Raw genomic sequence first — 24,057 nt, forward strand, 5'->3', positions numbered from 1 at the left:
TGATGTTACATACGCTTTTTTCCATTGCGAGAGCGAAATGTCTAGATCTAGGTCTTTTTCCCATTTTTTTATGTGGGATATATCGGAGTCCATATAGGGTTATGAGAGTTGAAGATAAAACATTTTTATCCCTTTCCAGGTAGTACCAATTTGATTTGTCAGAAAGGTATATGATTGGGGTGGGACAGTAGGTGAGGTAAAATAATTGTTATTCAGAAAAGTGCAAACTTGTAGGTATTTATACAGGTTTGATTTATCTAAGTGATATTTATTTTGTAAGAATAAAAAATTATGCATTATTTCCCCGTTATATCGTTTTTGGATAGAGCATAGTCCTGCCTGGACACAGGTCGATAATGTTAAGTCTGGAATATGTAGTTCTAGAGTTGGAATTGGGATATCCAATGTTTTTTGGATTGGGAGGTGGGAACACATTGTGATATAGGATTTCCAAGCTTGTATTGTGGCTTTCATTTTGGGGAAGATTATTGGGAGGTTTTTTATTTTGTCTATTAAAGAGGCCAGGAGTACAGAACGTAAATCTTTAGGTTTAATTATGTTATTTTCTATATCTAACCATAATTTGTCTTTTGTGGGATACCACCATGCCCTAGATTGGTCCAGTATGGTTGCCATGTGGTATAGTCTTATATCAGGTACTCCCATTCCTCCATGTTTTTTGTGTCTGGTTAGGATGCCTGCAGGGCCGGTGCAAGGATTTTTGCCGCCCTAGGCAAGATAAAAATTGCCGCCCCCCCTTATCAGATGATCTGCCCATATCATGACATCACATATGTTCCACCCCTTTCTCAGCTTTTAAATAAAAAGAACTGCTAGGTTTCCCTTAGGGTTAATCCAGCTTCTTGTAGCTGTCTTTTTTTGCGGAACAGAATTGCGGACCCATACATTTCTATGGGGCCGCATGACGTGCGGCCCCGATCCGGAATTGCGGATCCGCAATTCCGATCCGGAAAAAAATAGAACATGTCCTATTCTTGTCTGCAATAGTGGACAAGAATAGGCATATTCTGTTAGTGCCGGCAATGTGCGGTCCGCAAAATGCGGAACGCACATTGCTGCTGTCCGTGTTTTGCGGATCCGTGGATCCGCAAAACACACACGGATGTGTGAATGGACCCTAAATGTGAGGTAAATTAGTTTCCAATGTAGTATTAATAACTAAACAATTACATAATAAACATATTGCATTGTCTACTTACCACCAGGACAATAAGATGATCAGCTCTCTGGCTGCAGTCTGGCTCTTGGTCTGGCTCTGGGGACTCCCTTGTCACTCTCTTCTCCCCCACTCCCTCCCTTGTCACTCTCATTATTCCACCCCGGCACCCCCCTCCCTTGTCACTCTCATTATTCCACCCCCCCTCCCTTGTCACTCTCATTATTCCCTCCCTCCCCCCTCCCTTGTCACTCTCATTATTCCCTCCCTCCCCCCTCCCTTGTCAATCTCATTATACCCCCCCCCCTCCCCCCTCCCTTGTCAATCTCATTATACCCCCCCCTCCCTTGTCAATCTCATTATACCCCCCCCCTCCCTTGTCACTCTCATTATACCCCCCCCTCCCTTGTCACTCTCATTATACCCCCCCTCCCTTGTCACTCTCATTATTCCACCCCGGCACCCCCCTCCCTTGTCACTGTCATTATTCCACCCCGGCACCCCCCCTCCCTTGTCACTCTCATTATTCCACCCCGTCACTCCCCTCCCTTGTCACTCTCATTATTCCACCCCGGCACCCCCCTCCCTTGTCACTCTCATTATTCCACCCCCCCCTCCCTTGTCACTCTCATTATTCCACCCCCCCTCCCTTGTCACTCTCATTATTCCCCCCTCCCTTGTCACTCTCATTATTCCCCCCTCCCTTGTCACTCTCATTATTCCCCCCCTCTCTTGTCAATGTCATTATTCCACCCCCTCCCTTGTCAATGTCATTATTCCCCCCCCCTCCCTTGTCAATGTCATTATTCCCCCCCTCCCTTGTCAATCTCATTATACCCCCCCTCCCTTGTCACTCTCATTATACCCCCCCCTTGTCACTGTCATTATTCCACCCCGGCACCCCCCTCCCTTGTCACTGTCATTATTCCACCCCGGCACCCCCCTCCCTTGTCACTGTCATTATTCCACCCCGGCACCCCCCTCCCTTGTCACTCTCATTATTCCACCCCGGCACCCCCCTCCCTTGTCACTGTCAATATTCCACCCCGGCACCCCCCTCCCTTGTCACTCTCATTATTCCACCCTGGCACCCCCCTCCCTTGTCACTCTCATTATTCCACCCCGGCACCCCCCTCCCTTGTCACTCTCATTATTCCACCCCCCCCTCCCTTGTCACTCTCATTATTCCACCCCCCCTCCCTTGTCACTCTCATTATTCCCCCCCTCCCCCCTCCCTTGTCACTCTCATTATTCCCCCCCTCCCTTGTCAATGTCATTATTTCCCCCCCCCCCTTGTCAATGTCATTATTCCCCCCCCTTCTTTGTCAATGTCATTATTCCCCCCCTCCCTTGTCAATGTCATTATTCCACCCCGGCACCCCCCTCCCTTGTCACTCTCATTATTCCACCCCCCCCTCCCTTGTCACTCTCATTATTCCACCACCCCTCCCTTGTCACTCTCATTATTCCACCCTCCCTTGTCACTCTCATTATTCCCCCCCCTCCCTTGTCAATGTCATTATTCCCCCCCTCCCTTGTCAATCTCATTATACCCCCCCTCCCTTGTCACTCTCATTATACCCCCCCTCCCTTGTCACTCTCATTATTCCACCCTGGCACCCCCCCCTTGTCACTCTCATTATTCCACCCCGGCACCCCCCTCCCTTGTCACTGTCATTATTCCACCCCGGCACCCCCCTCCCTTGTCACTCTCATTATTCCACCCCGGCACCCCCCCTCCCTTTTCACTCTCATTATTCCACCCCGGCACCCCCCTCCCTTGTCACTGTCATTATTCCACCCCGGCACCCCCCTCCCTTGTCACTCTCATTATTCCACCCCCCCCTCCCTTGTCACTGTCATTATTCCACCCCGGCACCCCCCTCCCTTGTCACTGTCATTATTCCACCCCGGCACCCCCCTCCCTTGTCACTCTCATTATTCCACCCCCCCCTCCCTTGTCACTCTCATTATTCCACCCCCCCTCCCTTGTCACTCTCATTATTCCCCCCCTCCCCCCTCCCTTGTCACTCTCATTATTCCCCCCCTCCCTTGTCAATGTCATTATTCCCCCCCCTTCTTTGTCAATGTCATTATTTCCCCCCCCTCCCTTGTCAATGTCATTATTCCCCCCCTCCCTTGTCAATGTCATTATTCCCCCCCCTTCTTTGTCAATGTCATTATTCCCCCCCTCCCTTGTCAATGTCATTATTCCCCCCCCTCCCTTGTCAATGTCATTATTCCCCCCCCTCCCTTGTCAATGTCATTAGTCCCCCCCCCTCCCTTGTCAATCTCATTAGTCCCCCCACACACACACCTCTAATGTAGCGTGGCCGAGCTCTCTTCGGTCCGCGGTACAGGAGCATTTGTTTCCTGTACCCGGCCGGACTGACAGGAAGTGCACACTAAGTGAGCACTTCCTGTCAGTCCGGCCGGGTACAGGAAACAAAAGCTCCTGTACCGCGGACCGAAGAGAGCTCGGCCACGCTACATTAACAAAAGCACAGAGCAGACACACAGCAGGCGCAGGCTGCGCAGCAATGAGCCGGCGGCCGGAGATTCAGGAGGCGCAGCATGAGGGGCGCCGCCGGCCGAACTTAAATAACCAATTTTATTTATTTTTTTACACCGCAACGGGCGCCCCCTGCTAAATGGCGCCCTAGGCGACTGCCTAAGTCGCCTTACTGGTGGCGCCGTCCCTGGATGCCTGTTGCTATTCTTGGATGTTTGTTAGACCATATGAATCTACTAAGTTAGGATTGGAGTTTTTGCAATAGGTATCTTGGAATGTTTAAAGGAATAGTACAAAAAAGATATAACATCTTGGGCAGGATTAGGATTTTATACAATACAAGTCTACCCCACCAGGAGATCTCATAAGAGTTCAGGTGAGTAACATTCTTTTGTGTTTTGAGTACTAAAGAATTGAAGTTATTTTTTTATCATGTTTTCAATTGGGTAAGAGAGATTTATGCCCAGGTATGGAATGTTGTTTTCTTGCCATTTATATGGGAAGGTAGATTGCATTATGATTTTGTTAACATTGGATATATTCATACCAAGTATTAAGGATTTTGTGACGTTTACTTTATAATATGATAATAGGCCAAATTTGTGTATTAAGACGTGTATTTTCCCTAATGATCTAGTAGGGTCTGATATAGAAATTTAAGATTACACTTACCGGTAATCACTTTTCCATAAGCCCATGACAGCACCCTTGAGAGACCGCCTCCATCCAGGACAGGAAACAGGAACTTTCGTGGAGAGCTCATAAGGAGGAGCATGGCCCCAAGACCACTAGTTAACCGCAAGAACTTGTCCTAGAACACACTCTTACACATTTTATATATATTTTATATTTTTATCATTTTATATATATTTTTTTGGAAACTAATATTATCTCCATATAGGGTGGGAATAAACCCTGGTGCTGTCATGGGCTTATGGAAAAGTGATTACCGGTAAGTGTAATCTTAAATTTCCCTTACGCCCATGACAGCACCCTTGAGAGACGACTAGAATAGAAATCCCTTTTTTTAGGGGGGGGGGGGGCTACTGCCTGGAGAACTTTCCTACCGAAAGCTAGTTGTTCTCTAGCACCTAGGTCTAATCTGTAGTGACGAAAGAAGGTGCAGGGTGACTGCCATGTGGCTGCTCTACAAATCTGTCCTACGTTAGCGTCAGCCCTTTCTGCCCAAGAGGTGGAAACTGAACTAGTGGAATGAGCACCAAAACCCTTCGGGGGAGTCTTTCCAGCTGAAGAATAGGCCAAAGTAATGGCGCTCACAATCCATCTGGAAAGGAATTTAGTAGAGGCTGCAAGAACATTATTTTTCCTACTAAATTGAATGAACAGCTTTGAGGTTTTCCTTCACTGACTAGTAACCTCCAGGTAATGAGATAAGCATCTTTTTACATCCAAGCAATGGAGCTTCTTCTCCTTTTCATTGCTCGGATTTTGACACAGGGAAGGAAGTGGAAACTACTTTCTTGGAGAGGCTTCCTTTCTAGGATTTCCCCCTCAAGAGCCATGCAGTTAAGTGTAGCTGCCTCACGCTTGGATGGTTGACAGGTCCTTGAGACAGAAGATCTTGCCTCTCCGGGAGAATCCAAGGGTCCTCAACCAGGTGAACCAGGTTCTTCGGGGCCAGAATGGAGCAATCAGGATCACGCTCGTTCGTTCTTGTCTTAGCTTTTGGAGGAATCTTGGAAGAAGTCTCAAGGGAGGAAAGGCGTAGAGGAGCTGGTTCGGCCAATGGAGGGAGAAGGCATCTATCCCCGTTGTAGAATCTCTCGCGCTGATGGAAAAGAAAAGACGACACTTTCTGTTTTCCCTGGTAGCAAATAAGTCCAGATGTGGGCGACCCCAAAGCTGAATTATTTGATTGAAGACCATTTGATTTAGACACCATTCCCCCTGGTCTAGCGTGTTTCTGCTTAGGAAATCTGCCACCTTGTTTTCTGTACCCCTTAGATGTACTGCCATAAGGGACAGAACACAAGGAATTATAAGGGGAAAAATGTCTGCTGCCAACTGCATAAGATTTCCTGATTTGGTTCCTCCTTGTCTGTTCAAATAGGAGACAACTGTGGCGTTGTCCGAAAAAACTTTTATAGCCTTTCTCTGAAGTAGAGGAAGAAACTCTTTTAAGGCGAGAAAAAACGCTCACAGCTCCCTCATGTTTTGAGAGTCTAGACTCTTCTCTCTTTTCCAAACGCCTTGCCTTAGGTACCCTTGGCAACTGCCCCCCCCCCCCCCCCGAAAGACTTGCGTCGGTGGTAAGGGTAACAAAATTCTGTTGGTTCTAAGGGAGCCCCTGGGACAGGTTTAGAGGATTCAGCCACCAGCAAAAAGAGTGAATCACCTGGGGGGTGAGTGAGAGGGGCATATCTAATGGGCGGAGGGTACCTTGCCATTCCTTCAGGATTTGCCACTGAAGGGGTCTGGAGTGAAGTTGGCTCCAACTGACCGCTGATATAGTGGAAGTCATTCTGCCCAAGACCGCCATTGCTTGCCTGATAGTAGTTTTTTTGTAGATATCAGAGACTGAACCCCCTGTATTAATCTCTGAATCTTGTCTTGGGGAAGGATACAGAGTAGATCTTGCGAGTCCAGAATCATTCCAAGAAAGAAACGTATTTGGGAAGGTATTAAATGTGATTTTTCCCAATTTATTTGCCAGCCGAGATGTTCTAGGATCTCGTTATCGGAGAGGGAGGCCCCGGCCCGCCTGAACACTGTCAGGAGGAACCGGCGTGCCAGATGCACTTCCCAGTGCGGCCGGGACTGCAGAGTAGCGGCAGCGCGGCATAACCCGGACCCCAGCAGCAAGGACCAGACTACCGTCGGCGGCTCCTAGAGGAGACTTACGCCGGGACAGGTAACCCCTCTCCAAACCGACTCTCAGGGGCCCTGCAGCCTAAATCTTTTTGCTCTCCACGAACCATCCTCTGTCTAGGACAGGAAACAGGAACTGGTGGTCTTGGGGCCATGCTCCTCCTTATGAGCTCTCCACGAAAGTTCCTGTTTCCTGTCCTGGATGGAGGCGGTCTCTCAAGGGTGCTGTCATGGGCGTAAGGGAAATTATGATATCTTCTGCAAATAGACCTATTTTATGGGTTGTATGACCTATTTTTATGCCGAGTATCTCTGTTGTGGACCTTATGTATTCAGCGAGGGGTTCCAAGGCTAAGATAAATAGAATTGGGGATAGTGGGCAGTCTTAGTGGGTGCCATTTGTCAAAGAGAATGGAGGGGAGAGCATGCCATTTTTCAGAATTCTAGCTGTAGTATTTTGGTACAGGGCTCTGATTCCCTTTAAAATGGGGCCAGTAAAACCAATTGTCTCCAGAGCAGAACACATATATTCCCAGTGTATTCTGTCAAATGCCTTCTCTGCATCCAGAGAAGGGAGCAGAGAAGGTATTTTTTTCATTTCAATATATTTTAAAATATTTATTAATCTACGAGTACCGTCAGAGGCCTGTCTGTTAGAAACAAATCCGACCTGATCTGGTTTCACTAGTAGAGGGGTGATGTCGGCTAGTCTCGAGGAAATGATCTTTGCGTACATTTTAATATCTGAATTTATAAGTGAAATGGGGCGGTAGTTAGTCACCACAGAAGGGTCTTTGTCCTGTTTAGGGATAGTGATGATGGTGGCTTGTGTCATTTCTTTGGGAAAATGTCCTTTTGATAGAGCTTGGTTGAATATTTGGGGACATAACTGAGAAATTTCTATAATATTCGTTGGAGAATCCATCTGGTCTGGGAGCTTTTTTAAGCTTCAAGGAGTCCATGGCTTTAGCAACTTCTTGTTTGGTAAAAGGGGCATTGAGCTCCTCTAATAAGGAAGCAGGGATTGTGGGAAGGTTTATGGAGTTTAGAAATTGATAGATTTTTCCTAGATCCGGTTGTATAATATTTTGATCATCTTTGAGATTATATAGGGATTTGTAATAATCCCTAAAATAGTTTGTAATTTGTTGAGGATTATATAGTTTATTGTTATCAGATGTGTTCGTTAAATATGCTATTTTGGTTTTTATTCTCAAATTTTTGACTCTGTTTGCATAAAAGAGGTAGCTTTATTATTTTGACTATAATATTGTAATTTCAGCCTCGAAATACAGTATTCATAGTCGTCTAGGAGTATGGAATGGATTTTGTCTCTTAATTTTGTTATGTAGGTTAAAGTCTGTGAGTTAGTATAAGATTTGTATACATCTTCAGCTTTTTTTAGGGCTTCTAGTTTTTCTTTTAGTTTTTTCTGTTTAGCTTTCTTATGGTGGGCACCATATTTTATTAATAGACCTCTGACGCAGGTCTTGTGGGCATTCCATAATGTAAATCTATTCGTTTCAGGGAGGTCATTAATTTGAAAGTATTCCTGAATATCTTTTTTTAAGGAGAGTTGTATTTCTTTATTAGCAATCAAGTAGTTGTTGATGGGCCAGGTATAGTCTGAGTTGGGGGTATTTTTTTCTTTTATTGTGATGATGACAGGAGCATGATCTAACCATGTTATCTGTCCTATCTGTGCTTTTTGTATTAATTATAGGGAATATCTGGTAGTTAGGCAATAGTCTATTCTCGTGTATATATTATGGCAAGATGAAAAAAAAGTATAGTCCCTTTTATTGGCATTAATACAACGCTACGAGTCATATAGGTCATTACTCAATAGCCATGAACGTATTGTGGGGGAAGGTCTCCTATTCCGGCTAGTAGTGTCTAATAACGGATCAGCTATGATATTTAAGTCGCCAAATATGAATACTTGTCCCTTCTGAACAGCAGCCAGTTTTTTGTTGATCCTGTTCAAAAAGGAGATTTGGGAGGTATTAGGGCAATATGTGTTGCATATGGTGTAGAGCAGGCATGTTCAACCTGCGGCCCTCCAGCTGTTGCAAAACTACAACTCCCAGCATTCCCAGACAGTCTACAGCTATCAGCCTGCAGCAGGGCATGGTGGGAGTTGTAGTTTTACAACAGCTCGAGGGTCACAGGTTAAGCATCCCTGGTGTAGAGAATGTTATTTAGTTTGCATACTAGAATAAGAAACCTTCCCCCATCATCTTTGAACACACTAATCTCCTCAAACGACATAGTGTCTTTAACTGATATACTAACTCCGGCTTTTTTGGAGTTGGAGCATGAATGATATACGTGTTTGAGTCTGGCAGTATCTTCAAGTACAAGGTGAGTCTCTTGGACACAAATAATATCTGCACTGTTAGCCTTCGCCTCTTTCCAGAGCGAGTATCATTTGTAAGGATGGTTAGGTCCTTTGACATTTAATGAAAGAGTCTTAAAGGTCATGACGTGTGTGTAGGTGGAGCTTACGGTAGCTTTCTTTCCTCTGGTACTTCAGATGAAGGCATATGGTGGATTCTAGGCGTCTGTGACCGACCAGTTTTGGACATTTCCGTAGAGATTTGGGTTGTGATGGGGTCTTCTCGTTTGTAGTATGGATATGCTGGAGCTTGGACCTGAGTGGACTTAAAAGAAAAATAACAAAAAAAGAGAACAACAACAAAAGATAGAACGGGTAAACAAACCTTACTTATTGTAGGGAAACAGATCGATCTGTATGATCGGCAGGTGTGTGGGGACAGTCATTGTGCACTATTTTCACCTCCAATTCTGTTTGGATTCAGGTCTCCTGCGTAGACGGGATCCATTCTTCTTGTATTGTTGGCATACTTTTCTTTTTCTTTGTGGTATCTGGATCATCTATGTCGAGGTTCCATTGCTTGAGTAATTTCTGGCCTTGGTCTGCGCTTTGTATAATGTGAGTCGCTCCTTCTCTGTGTATTATTAGTTTAGTAGGGAACCCCCACCTGTAGGGTATCTTGTTTCCTCTTAGACAGGACGTAATTGTTTGGAATTTCTTTCTTTCTTGTATAGTTGCTTGTGAAAGACCAGCGAATAAGACTACTTGTGCGTATGGGTCAGGTAGTGAATGAAGCTTTCTTGCCGCAGACATAACTATTTCTATGATGTGATAGAAATGAATATGAGCAAGTACATCTCTTGGTTTGTTTTCTGGAATATAGATTTATAGGAGATGCTTCAAGCAGCAGAGATTGCATTGGATTCTGTATGTATTTGGATAGTTCTCCTGGGAGCACTGATTCGGGGATTCCCCTAAATATAACATTCTTCCGTCTGGAACGATCTTCCATGTCTGCTATTTTTGCTTTAATGGCTAAGATGTCATTTTCCTGAGAGTTATGTGCGTCTACCAGTGAGTTATATGCACTTGCATATTCCGCCATTTTGTTTTCAATGTGGCTTACTCTGTCTCCTAATTCTTCTTTATTAGTAGAGAGGGCATTACACATCTGCGTGATATCAGCTTTAATTAAACCTTTTAAGGCCGTAAGCATTTCTTTCATTAAATCGACAGTGATAACTTCATTAGATGTGTGTATGTGAGTAAACACCCCCATAGTGTGGGGGGACATAGAGACAGATTTTCCCACCTCATATGGAGAAGTATGTCTATTGTCCATATTTAGTTGTTTTTTTGCTGGACTCCTTGTATCTGAGGAGTCTGAGTATATTGCGCCATCTTCTTCCTCCAGAGTTTCCTGTATATGCTTATAATATCCAGGGACTGCTTGGCTTGATCTTGTGCTTTTATTATTCTTATGGCCTGCAGTGGCTCCTGACCGGGTTGCTGATTTACTGTTTTTTGGTGTTTGAGACGGTTTCTTCTGTCCCTCTCTGTCCTCTATGAGTGCCGACGGGGAGCTGCATCCATCTGCTGGAGGTGCACGGTGTCTGTTGCGCTGTCTTCTCCTTCCCGCCACTCTCCGCCGCCAGGAAGAAGTCAGAGAGGCTCTCTGCTCCTTATGCTTTTTACCATGTCGGATGGCCTGGGTTGCTGCCGCAGTGCTGAGGTATTCTTGGGGGAAAGTGGAGACCTGGGGTTGCTATAATCTGGTCGCTGTTGTGATGAGGTGAGGAGCTCCTTCACTCTGCGGCCATCTTAGATGGAGTTAAGCCACGCCCCCAAAAGTTTCATTTTTCTGCCATAACCTTTAGTAAAGTAATTATTCTGCAAGTCGGAATAGAATACTAGACCTGCTTCATGGCAGGCAACACGTTTACCTCTACACCATAAAACCACATTGTTAAGGGTAGGATTTTCTTTGCATAAAAAGATACTAAACAGCATTACTGTTATCTTCACAGGCATAATATTAAATAGCATTACTGTTTAATAGCTTTTTGCTACTTTCCAGCTTTTCCTTTATGGCAAAAGAAAAACTCAAGTTATCTTTTTCTGCAAAGTTAATGTTACAAAAAAGGAAATTAGTAATAATAATAATAATAGAGCACAAAAACATTACAATAAATGCATTTTTGTAACATTAAATACCACAAACACTATTTGATATCCTTGTAATCATAATAACTTATGCAATATGATGAACAGATATGAATCCAGAGGGGGAAAAAAAATCAGCAGTCTGCTTTGAAGTTGTCTGGGAGCAGCTGCTATATAGGCAGACCAAAAAAAACGAGTTTGTGAGAGTTCACGTGTTTGATCACAAGTGTGTGTTTGTATTAAGTGTGTGATTTAAGATTAAGTGCTTTAGATTCAGGGTCTTTAGGAGGAGACTACATTGAGTCAGTTGTATACCATTTCATCACATTGTATTTTTTTCTTTGTCTCTTGTGTAATCCCCATTAGTAAGTATGTGTTCCATAATTGACAATGCAGTCCAAAAATATGCACTCGCTAATAGCTGTTCCAGGACTGAAATATATGCAGTCCTGGAACAGCTATTAGAGAGTGCATTTTTTTTGTTCAAAATGTGTGCAAATTGCATGTTTGTAATCTGAGATCCCGTATCTAAATGAGTAAATTTCAACACTGAGATACCGTGGCAATATGGAAGAGTTTGCTGCTCACTGATCAGACACTCTGTTGGAGTAGATACAGGGAAGGGTCGTAGCATGGAGGATCAGGAAAGTGAGGTAGGTAGCTGGATAACAGAAAGCAGAGTAGATGGAAGAGTACCAGGGAGTCTAGCCATGAACTGACACACCCAGGGGACCAGGAGAGCAGGAAAAGTCATGCAGGCGCTGGTATTGGGAGACTCCATTATTAGGGATACAGATAGGGTGATCTGCCACGAAGATCAGGATCATATGGTTTGATGTCTTCCTGACGCTCGAGTTCGACATATCGTGGATTGGGTTGATAGATTACTGGGAGAGGCTCGAGAAGACCCAGTGGTCATGTTCCACATTGGAACCAAAGGCAAAGTTAGAGATAGGTGGAGCATCATGAAAAATTATTTAATGGACTCAGATCACAAGCTTAGGTCAAGGACCACAAAGGTAGTATTTTCTGAAATACATCCAGTACCATGAGCCACACCTGAAAGGCAGTGGGTAGAAAAACATGGAGGCAAAAACAATAAAAAAATACTAGTTTGTCAAACGCCACCTAATATAACAGAGTCCAAAAATAACCTACTACCAAGGGAAATAGATGAGGCAGCAAATCATAATGAGGTTGTTATTATGGGTGACATCAACTACCGAGATATAGACTGGGAAACTGAAAGCTGCAGATCTCATAAAGGAAACAGGTTCTTAGAGGGTCGGCTATACTGGACTTAGTACTAACCAATAGACCTGACAAAGCAACAGACATGGAGGTTGGTTGATACCTGGGAAATAGTGACCACAAACATAATACCCTTCCAACTGAAGAATTTGACCAGCTGAGAGAGGCCATTAACCTCACTAACTGGGACAACATCCTCAGGAATAGGAATGTTGTCACAAAATGGGATATTTTTAAAGGCTTCCTAAACTAATTGGAAATAAAAGAGCAGGAAAGAAGAAAAAAACTATGTGGATAAATAGAATTGTAAAGGGAGCAATGCATAACAAAAAGGAAGACTTTAATTCCCTAAAACAGGATAGTAGTGAGAAAGCATTGAAAAACTAGAATTAAAAAATGGAATATGTAAAAGACAGATAAAAGTAGCCAAGCAGGAGATTTATTGCCAAAGAGAGTAAAACTAACCTTAAAATGTTCTTTATATAAATGGTAAAATGTTTAAACCTGACAGTGTTGGTCCTTTACAGAGTGATGAGGGAGAAGTTGTAGAGAGCGATGAGAAAGCGTATCTTTCTCCTTAATGTATTCACTGAGGAAAATGAAATGTCAGACAAAATGCATAAAGGTAAACTCCCCATTAAAAGTGCCCTGTCTAACCCAGGAAAAAGTGCAGCGGCGTCTTAAAAAGATTAAAATAGACAAATCGCCGGGACCAAATGACATACACCCCCGTTTTCTAAGAGAATTAAGTAATGTCATAGCCAGACCCTTATTTCTACTATTTAAAAACTATATATTGACGGGGTGTTCCACAGGAATGGTGCTTAGCAAATGTGGTGTCAATATTTAAAAAGGGGTAAAAAACAGAGCCCAGAAACTATATGTCTAACATCTTTTGCGGGTAAACTGTTTGAGGGTTTTCTAAGAAATGCTATCATGGAGTATCTCAATTAGAGATAAGCGAATCGAAGTTGACGAATTGCATTTGATCCGAATTTCAGGAAAAATTTTATTTGCACCGAATCTGAATTTCCTCAAGCTTTGTGGTAACGAATCGCAAAATGGCTGCTACATGTTATAGGACATAGAGCAAAGAACTCTGGGAACGAGGAATCACCCACAATGCCATGCATGCAGCCAATCAGCAGCCAGCCAGCCGCTGTGATGTCACAGCCCTATAAATAGCCTCAGCCATTTTGGATTCTGCCATTTTCCAGTGTGCTTAGTGCAGGGAGAGATGTCAGCAGGCGCTAGGGACAGTGCTGGGAAAGACTTCATTGTGCTAAAAAAAATGATTTACAAGTTCAAGGAAAGATTAGTCAAGGTGTAGGGAAAGGATAGGGAGGCATTATCTATGCTATAAAAGGAGAACAGGGTGCAATAGGAGCAATTCTTTTACACCTTGCTGCACTTAATGGGGATCCAAATTGCTTTTAGGTTGTTTGCACTATATGATACATCACTAATTCCAGAAAACCTTGCTTGTGATTGGGGTGCAAGTTCTGTGATACAGCCATTTACGGGGCGTATTAATAGATACGTACGTCTTATTAGCCTTTCTGCATTGATTTTACATTGTTTTACTTTTTTAGGGGGGGTTATTATTAGGGAATAAAAAGGAAAAAATATATGTCATAATTGCTGTTAAGCGGGGTGAAGTTACATCATACTACAGCCATTTACGGGGTGTATTAATAGGATAGATTAGTACGTCCTATTTTACATTGTTTAACTTTTTGGGGGGGATGTATTATTAGAAGAAAAAAAAGAAAAAAAAATATGTCATAAGTGCCGTACTAGAGCCATTTACTTGGTGTAGAAAAATAAAATATATGTACGTCCCATCACCTGTTCTGCAGTGAATTGTGATTGATATATACATTTTTTGAGGTGTAGAAATAGGAAAAAAAAAGGAGAAAATATATGTCATAATTGGCATTCAGTGATGAAGTTACATTGTACTACAGCCATTTCTGGGGTGTATCAATAGGATAGATACGTACGTCCTATTAGCCATCCTGCGTTGATTTAAATTTTTTTTACTTTTTTGGGGGGAATGTATTAATAGAAAAAAAAGAAAAAAATATATGTCATAAGTGCCGTTCGGCAGTGAAGTTACATTGTACAACAGCCATTTACGTAGTGTAGAAAAAGAAAATATACGTACGTCCCATCTCCCATTCTGCGGTGAATGGTGATTGTTATATTTCTTATTTTGGGGTGTAGAAATAGGAAAGAGAATATGTCTTAATTGCCGTTCTGCGGTGAATTGTGATAATTTTTTTTTGGGGGGAGGAGTTTATTAATCAGAAAAAAATATATATATGTCTTAATTGCCGTTCAGCCGTGAAGTTACATTGTACTACAGCCATTTACGTGGTGTAGAAATAGGAAAAAAAAGGAGAAAATATATGTCATAATTGGCATTCAGCGGTAAAGTTACATTGCACTACAGCCATTTACGTGGTGTAGAAAAAGAAAATATACGTACAGTACGTCCCATCACCCATTCTGTGCTGAATTTTGATTGTCATATTTCTTATTTTGGGGTGTAGAAATATGAAAAAGAATATGTCTTAATTGCTGTTCTGCGGTGAATATTGAAAATTTTTTTTGCGGGGGAGGAGTTTATTAATCAGAAAAAAAAAATATATATATATATGTCTTAATTGCCGTTCAGCGGTGAAGTTACATTGTACTACAGTCATTTACGTGGTGTAGAAAAAGAAAATATACGTACGTCCCATCACCCATTCTGCGGTGAATTGTGATTGTTATTTTTTTTTTGTGGTGTAGAAATAGGAAAAAAAAGGAGAAAATATATGTCATAACTGGCATTCAGCGGTGAAGTTACATTGTACTACAGCCATTTACGTGGTGTATTAATAGGAAAGATACGTACGTCCCATTAGCCGCTCTGCGGTGAATTGTGTTTTTTTGGGGGGAAGGGAGGAGTTTATTAATCAGAAAAAAATAAATATATATATTTGTGGTCGGATAGGCTATCAGAAAGGTGAACCTAACCTATCTAACCCCTATCTACAACAAGCAGTAGAATTATGCCATGACTGCCGTGGTAGGGCAGCCTAAAGGGGGCAACCCTAATGTGAAGTGACTGTAAGAAGGTGTGGGTGGGTGGGTGAGTGAAATCAGCTGAATCATCGTCAGCCTGGGCCCACAGGTGCCTATAAATAGCCTAGTAATCAGCCAGCCTGGGCCCACAGGTGCGTATAATCAGCTTAGTAATCAGCCAGCCTGGGCCCACAGGTGCGTGTAATTAGCCTTGTAATCAGCCTCCCCTCCCACAAATGCAGCAATATATTTGCTTAATACTTGTGGTCGGATAGGCTATCAGAAAGGTGAACCTAACCTATCTAACCCCTATCTACAACAAGCAGTGGAGTTATGCCATGACTGCCGTGGTAGCAGACCTTGTTTAGAGTAAATATATACATACCGTTACGACACCCGATTTTGAACAGAAAAGACCTCTCACAATGGAGGTGCGGAATATACCGTATATATCACAGTGACTTCCATCTACCTTACCTCTTTGTCATGTGTACCGCCACATCGTTCTTGGAGATGGTTAATGCTGATGCAATTGGCCGGGAACCAGAAAAGATTTACTCCTATGTTGACTAACATATGACCATATTACAAGAAGGTCTGAATCCTGAGAGCTGCAGACTGAAACAAACAATGGTGAATCTGTTGGAAGGGCCTAGATGAATTCCAACCATCCGCCAAGGGCCCTGATCAGGCACCAACTGTTCCTGGTGGCAAAATACTTTACCTCTACTTATTCCCCAGGCCACACTTCCTATTAAGGCCCAAAAGTCAGAACATGGTGTCTGCCGTCTTACTGTAGTAGTAAATTAAGTGAAATGTGTAAACCCACCAGGCCTGGGGAACCATCCACAGGAATACATGGCTATTTCGATTAACGAGCTAATTGTTGCCTGTAATAGGGACAGAACGTACACACAATACCTGCAGTTGTGACAGAAAATGCTTAAGGTCATGATAAACTGTGTATGCTGCGCCTGTAGTCGTGATAGGACTTGTTGTGTCAGAAGACATGACAGACTTCGTAAACTGCGCCTTATTACTGTACCTCCTACTGGAAGATGGACCGATACCCAGGACTTAGGCCGGACACCAACACCCTCAGCCCGAGTTTGTAGATGAAGTAAGCATGCCTGGGAGAAGATGATGTCCGCAAAGGTAGGCTTGGGATGACTGCTTATAAAGAAAACAATGAAAACCCAACAACCTAGAAAATAAAAGTCAGGGAAAACAATAACGTGAGTGAGACTCTAATGGCATAAGTCACAAGTGTGAGCCACCACAAGAAAATTATATTGCGAGCCACAGATAACCGAGCCATGCGAGCGGGTCTGAAGGCAGAAAAAGACATGGAACTTACTTGTTGTGGGACCACGCAGCCGGCATCGAATGGCGTTGTTGTGTGTAAAATTTTAATGGAGAAGCCATACGTGAGAGAGTCTAATGGCGGAGCCATGCGTGAGAGACTCTAATGGCAGAGACATGTGTAACACTGAAAGGGAGAAGCCATGCGTGAGAGACTAATGGCGGAGTCATATGTGTAAAACTAAAACGGAGAAGCCATGCGTGAGAGACTAATAGCGGAGTCATATGTGTAACACTAAAACGGAGAAGCCATGCGTGAGAGACTCTAATAGCGGATTCATATGTGTAACACTAAAATGGAGAAGCCATGCGTGAGAGACTTTAATGGCAAAGCCATGCGTGAGAGACTCTAATGGCAGAGTCATATGTAACACTAAAAGGGAGAAGCCATACGTGAGAGACTCTAATGGCTAAGCCATGCGTGAGAGACTCTAATGGCAGAGTCATATGTAACACTAAAAGGGAGAAGCCATACGTGAGAGACTCTAATGGCGGAGTCATATGTGTAACACTAAAACGGAGAAGCCGTTCGTGAGAGACTAATGGCGGAGTCATATGTTTACAACTAAAACGGAGAAGCCATGCGGGAGAGACTAGTGGCGGAGTCATATGTGTAAACCTAAAAACGGAGAAGCCATGCGTGAGAGACTCTAATGGCGGAGCCATGCGTGAGAGGCTCTAATGCCGGAGTCATGTGTATAAAACTAAAACGGAGAAGCCATACGTGAGAGACTCTAATGGCTAAGCCATGCGTGAGAGACTCTAATGGCGGAGTCATATGTGACACTAAAAGGGGGAAGCCATACGTGAGAGACTCTAATGGCGGAGCCATGCGTGAGAGACTAATGCCGGAGTCATATGTGTAAAACTAAAACGGAGAAGCCATGCGAGAGAGACTAATGGCGGAGTCATATGTGTAAACCTTAAAACGAAGAAGCCATGCATGAGAGACTCTAATGGCGGAGCCATGCGTGAGAGACTCATGGCGGAGTCATATGTGTAAACCTAAAAACGGAGAAGCCATGCGTAAAAGACTCTAATGGTGGAGCCATATGTGTAACACATTAAAACGGAGAAGTCATGCGTGAGAGACTAATGGCGGAGCCATGTGAGAGAGACTCTAATGATGGAGCCATGTGTAACTAAAGCGGAGAAGCCATGCGTGAGAGACTCTAATGGCGAATGAACAACTGTGAAAACAGTAGGAACTTACTCCCATTGGCCCGCTGTCCGCTAGGGAGCTATTTGGTTAACTGGGGCAGGAGATCAATCTGAGTGAATGCGAACCAGAAGTAAAGGAGACCAGTCTGAGTGAATGCAAACCTGGATTAAAGACCACCCTTTTTTTTTTTTTTCCCTCTCTCTTCCCCCCAAGTAAACAGAAAAAGTTAGGCCTAAGGAATGTAACGAACCACCGAGGAAAGAAACGTAAGCCTGAAAAGAAAGCAGCTATGTTTATCGGAAGAGCAGTATCAGAGCGGTGTGCTGATAGCCCTAGTAAGAATACAGAGTAACCATTATGTAGCAATGAAAATAAATGCAGCTTTAAGTGGAAGCAGAGTATAACACATGATGTAAGAACAAGTGGGTGAATGCAGCTCTGGATGTGAGTGGTGCCTAAAAACATGGTATGGGCACAGCTCTGAGTATGAGTATGAGGAGCATGGTATAAAGCAGCCGTATGAATGCAATCTGAAAGTGAGTAGAGTATTAATGTAATGCAACAGCGAACGCTGCTCTAGTAGTGAATGGCGTATAGGACAAAATGTAAATGCAGACACACGGATGTAGCTGCTTTGAAGGTAACAATCCTAACCACGATCATTTCACCATTGGAGCCCAACCCCCTTCGCCCCAGAGCGCTACAAGTCACGGACCGTGTAACCAAGTCCGATCCTACCATGAATGCAAGCACTCGCCTAGCACCTTCTGCCATTGCCCAGGCGCAACCGAACCCCCACATGATGCTGCAGGAGTTTTATTTATTTATTTATTTTTTAATCGACCATTGATCCACATTTACCATCACTTAAACCCAGCACGCGTAGCTTGAGCCAACTGCAGACACGCGCCACACATGTAACCCAGGTATCAGAAAACATACAACCATGCCCACTCTAAGCACATGCTACCCCAATAACTGTATGCAATGGCCCCACCAGGCCTCTGAATAGCCAGACAAACAATACAAACAACCATGGTTCGACCATTAGCGCCCAAACTCTGCTTTATCCCAGAGCGCTACATGTCGTGGACCGCAGCGTGGGTCCCAAACAAACAACTCCGATCCTACCATGAATACCAGCGCCCTCCTGCCGTCGCCCAGCCGTAAGGAGCCTTCACACCATGCTGCTGTATCCTAGGGCTGAGCCAGAGGTAGTGAAATCAGCTGAATCATCGTCAGCCTGGGCCCACAGGTGCCTATAAATAGCCTAGTAATCAGCCTGCCTGGGCCCACAGGTGCGTATAATCAGCTTAGTAATCAGCCAGCCTGGGCCCACAGGTGCGTGTAATTAGCCTTGTAATCAGCCTCCCCTCCCACAAATGCAGCAATATATTTGCTTAATACATATATATATATATATATATATATATATACATATACAGTTGTGTTCAAAATTATTCAACCCTCACTGAAATTGAGTGTTTTGGCCAGTTTGACATTGATTTTGATCATTTCAGTCATCTTGTTTACAATTAAATCAAAGAGGCACTTGTAAGTCAGACAAATATAACATAACATTTATAATGAAATAACCACAAATGTCTTTTCTGTGCTCACATCATGATCAGTTTTATTCAACCCCCAAGTGACATTCAATCTTAGTACTTAGTACAACATCCTTTTCCAGTTATAACAGCTTTTAAACGTGAAGCATAGCTTGACACAAGTGTCTTGCAGCGTTCTACGGGTATCTTCGCCCATTCTTCATGGGCAAAAGCCTCCAGTTCAGTCACATTCTTAGGCTTGCGCGCTGCAACTGCTTTCTTTAAGTCCCACCAGAGGTTCTCAATCGGATTTAAGTCTGGTGACTGCGATGGCCACTTCAAAATGTTCCAGCCTTTAATCTGCAACCATGCTCTAGTGGACTTGGAGGTATGCTTGGGATCATTGTCCTGTTGAAAGGTCCAACGTCTCCCAAGCCTCAGGTTTGTGACGGACTGCATCACATTTTCATCCAATATCTCCTGGTACTGAAGAGAATTCATGGTACCTTGCATACGCTGAAGCTTCCCTGTACCTGTAGAAGCAAAACAGCCCCAAAGCATGATTGACCCCCCGCCATGCTTCACAGTAGGCAAGGTGTTCTTTTCTTCATAGGCCTTGTTCTTCCTCCTCCAAACATAGCGTTGATCCATGGGCCCAAACAGTTCTAATTTTGTTTCATCAGTCCACAGAACACTATCCCAAAACTTTTGTGGTTTGTCCACATGACTTTTGGCATACTGCAGTCGACTCTTCTTATTCTTTGGAGACAGCAAGGGGGTGCGCCTGGGAGTTCTGGCATGGAGGCCTTCATTACGCAGTGTGCGCCTTATTGTCTGAGCTGAAACTTCAGTACCCACATCTAACAAATCTTTTTTCAGTTCCTCAGCAGTCACACGGGGACTTTTCTCCACTTTGCGCTTTAGGTAGCACACAGCAGCCAAAGTCAGCATCTTCTTTCTGCCACGACCAGGTAGCGTTTCAACAGTTCCCTTTGCCTTGAATTTGCGAATCATGCTTCCAATTGTGTCTCTTGGTATGTTTAACATCTTTGGAATCTTCTTATAGCCATTGCCCTTCCTGTGAAGAGAAATCACCTCTTCTCTTGCCTTCCTGGACCATTCTCTTGACTTCACCATGTTTGTAAACACACCAGTAAATGTCTAGAAGGAGCGGAGTATCACAGTCCTTTTAAATCTGCCTAATTGGTGCTTATTATGCTTGATTGCTGCTCCTTGACATCCACAGGTGTTTTCAATACCTGATCGAAAACACTTGAATGAACCTCTGTTCTTAAGAGTGGTAGTCTTTAAGGGGTTGAATAATTGTGTCAATGAAGAAATCACAAAAAAAAAACATTTAATACTGTATTACAAAAACAATTGATGTCATTTTAGTTGCATTTGGTTCTTTAAAAAGTCCTTGTAAGATTTCATTCTGAACACAATTACAAATGTACACAAAATTCCCTAAAACCCTTTACAGCATTGGGGGTTGAATAATTTTGAACACAACTGTATATACACACTGAACAAAAATATAAACGTAGCACTTTCCGTTTTTCTCCCATTTTGCATGAGCTGAATTCAAAGATCTGAAACATTTTCTACATACACAAAAGACCCATTACTCTCAAATATTGTTTGCAAATCTGTCTAAATCTGTGTTAGTGAGATCTTCTCCTTTTTTTTTTTTAAACTCGTTTTATTGAAGTATAAATATGCATTATCACAGTACATGACATTACAGCATATCAATGGACTCAATAGAGAAGTATCGTGACATCGATGTACAGATTGGCATAAATACAAGTACAAAAAGTACAAAGAATAAATGGAATAAAACATTATGAAACATTAAACATTTGTGGTACATTATTCATGTTTTAAAGTACATTTTCCCATGGACATGTCATGGCCTCTTGCAGAGAGCAGTAAGGATTCATAATCTTTTCCCCATCCTTTCATGGCAAGAATGTTATCTCTAGTGGAAATTTATTATAAAAGCACCTCACATTTCCCTACACTATCTGTATTAGCATATGGAGTCTCAACGAGAACTTAGTGTATTTGCGGACTCGCACCATTCTCCCCAGACTTTCTCAAATTTCTGGGGGCATCCCCTATGAATGTATACTACTTTCTCCAATGGGATAATCTGATTTACTACTTGTTTCCAGTGGTTAACATTAGTCATTCTATCAGCCATCCAACGAAGGGCTATAGCCTTCCTGGCCAAAAATAAAGTTTCCTCCAGAAATACCCTATGATGGTGGGACCATTGCTCTTCGTTCATGATTCCTAACAAACACATCTTAGGGCAAAGGGGGACACTACCCGGCACTAGATCTGACAATAGGGACGTCACATCTTTCCAACATTTTTGAATAAGTCTGCAGTCCCACATCATGTGCCAAAAATTGGCGCCAGCTTGGTGACATCTTAGGCAATTGTCATTCTCAGATCTGCCCATTTTAAACAACCTACTAGGAGTAAGATAACTTCTATGCAGTATATGTAATTGTATCATCCTATTGTTAACTGAGGGGGACACTCTTGTAGGGGCCGCTAACGCCTCGCACCACTCTGTTCTAGAGAGAGATGGAATGCAATCCCTCCATTTATCCTCCACAGTCAATGGAGGTGTGTCTATCTTCGTAGTTATGAGATGCGTGTAGATGGCTGATATAAGACCTCTAGGGCCCTGTGTGGAAAGCACTCCAATCAGGGGGTATTTAGAAATCCTTTTTGAGCCCCTGCCAAACTGCGCAGATAGGGCATGCCTAAATTGTAGATATCTGAAAAACATGTGTCTTGGGGTATCAAATTTTTCTTGAATCTGAGAGTAGGATCTCAAGGATCCCTCCTCATATAAATCTCTCAGTGTGAGAATACCATGTTCCTTCCACATCAAGGCTCCTTCATGCCCAATTAGATGCTGAAACATAGGATTCTCCCACAAGGGTATTAAGTCCGGGATGTCAGTGTAGTGTTTTAGCTTGGCTGCCTCCCAAACCTGATGGGCAAGCTTATGTATCGGGAGGGCTTTCCCATGGAACAGACTAATATCTTCCAGAACCGGCCATAGGGAGTGTAGTTGGAGGAAGTTCTGCAGATAGAACTCCGTATTGGGTAAGGGCTGTGAGGATACCCAGGTGACAAGGTAGCGCAGCTGTCCCGCTAGGAAGTATAAAAACAGGTCCAGTAATGCCGCACCTCCCTGCAGTTTAGGCCTGTGTAAAGTGCGTATCGCCAGTTTCCTTCTGGCTTTACCCCAAATAAAAGCTGACATCATGTAGTGAAGGCGGTCAAAGAACTTTCTAGGAACGGTTGTGCTTGCATGTTCTAGAACATATAGTGCCTTAGGAAGGAGAACCATCTTAATGAGATTCAGACGTCCCATCATTGAAATAGGAAGGGACTGCCATGCCGCAAACTTCCCAGTAAATATGGAGATTAAAGGCTCCGTGTTCAAGGTGTACGCTAGAGGGGGGTCCCTAGTAATTATAATACCAAGGTATTTAAACCTGTCTACCACCGGGAGGTTGTGATATACCGTATGCCAACCCTCCGGCTTGAGAGGCATCAGTGCTGACTTGGACCAGTTAATGTGTAATCCAGAGAAACGGCCAAAATTTTCAATCAACTCGATCGCTCTAGGTAGTGACTGTTCCGCCCTGTCCATAAAAAGAATCAAATCATCAGCGTAGAGTCCCACCCTATCCTCTCTATCCTCTAAGGATATACCCCTGTATACCTCGTCCTGTCTCAGTCTAATTGCTAGGTGTTCTATTGCGATTGCAAACAGGAGGGGCGATAGAGGACATCCTTGCCTTGTCCCTCTAGCCAGATCAAAATAATCTGAGTGTGCTCCATTCACCAGTACATTAGCTCTAGGCTGTCTATATAACATCTGTACCCAATTGATGAAAACTGGACCAAAGCCGAAGCACTCCAGTACTTCCAGTAAGTATGGCCACTCCACCGAATCGAAGGCTTTTGCCGTATCTAGAGAGGCCAGCACCCATGGCTTATCCAGGGCCCTACCTAATTGCGTGATAACTTGCGCCCTTCTAATATTGTTGGAGGTGGATCTCCCAGGTATGAAACCGGATTGATCCAGGTGTACAACAGAGGCGACTACCCTATTTAGTCTATTGGCGATTATTTTTGTAAGGACTTTATAGTCCAGGTTCAGTAAGGATATAGGTCTGTATGAACCACATTCCAGTGGATCCTTATCTGTTTTCAAGATTACCACTATGGTGGCATCATAAAAGGAGTCCGGTAGTTTCTGTTGGGTTTTAGCCGCTTGTAGCATGAGTTTCATTCTGGGGGCTAAAATAGCGCTATATCTGCTGTACACCTCGATCGGAATTCCATCCGGTCCGGGGGCCTTACCAGTCGACAATCCTCTCATAGCTTCTTGAATCTCATCTAAGGTATACTCCCCCTCCAGCATGTCCCTATCTTCAGCACTCAATCGGGGGTATGTCACCTCCCGTAGGTAATCTGTTAGCTCTTGGGGTGAATACTGTGCCGCTGAACTGTATAGGTTTTGATAGAATTCTTGGAATCTAGTGATAATGTCTGGTAACTTTTCTTTTATCTCTCCATCTAACCCCTTGATACGGAGGACTGGCGGGG

The sequence above is a fragment of the Bufo bufo genome, chromosome 9, assembly GCF_905171765.1.
Source record: "Bufo bufo chromosome 9, aBufBuf1.1, whole genome shotgun sequence".
Taxonomy (NCBI): Eukaryota; Metazoa; Chordata; class Amphibia; order Anura; family Bufonidae; genus Bufo; species Bufo bufo.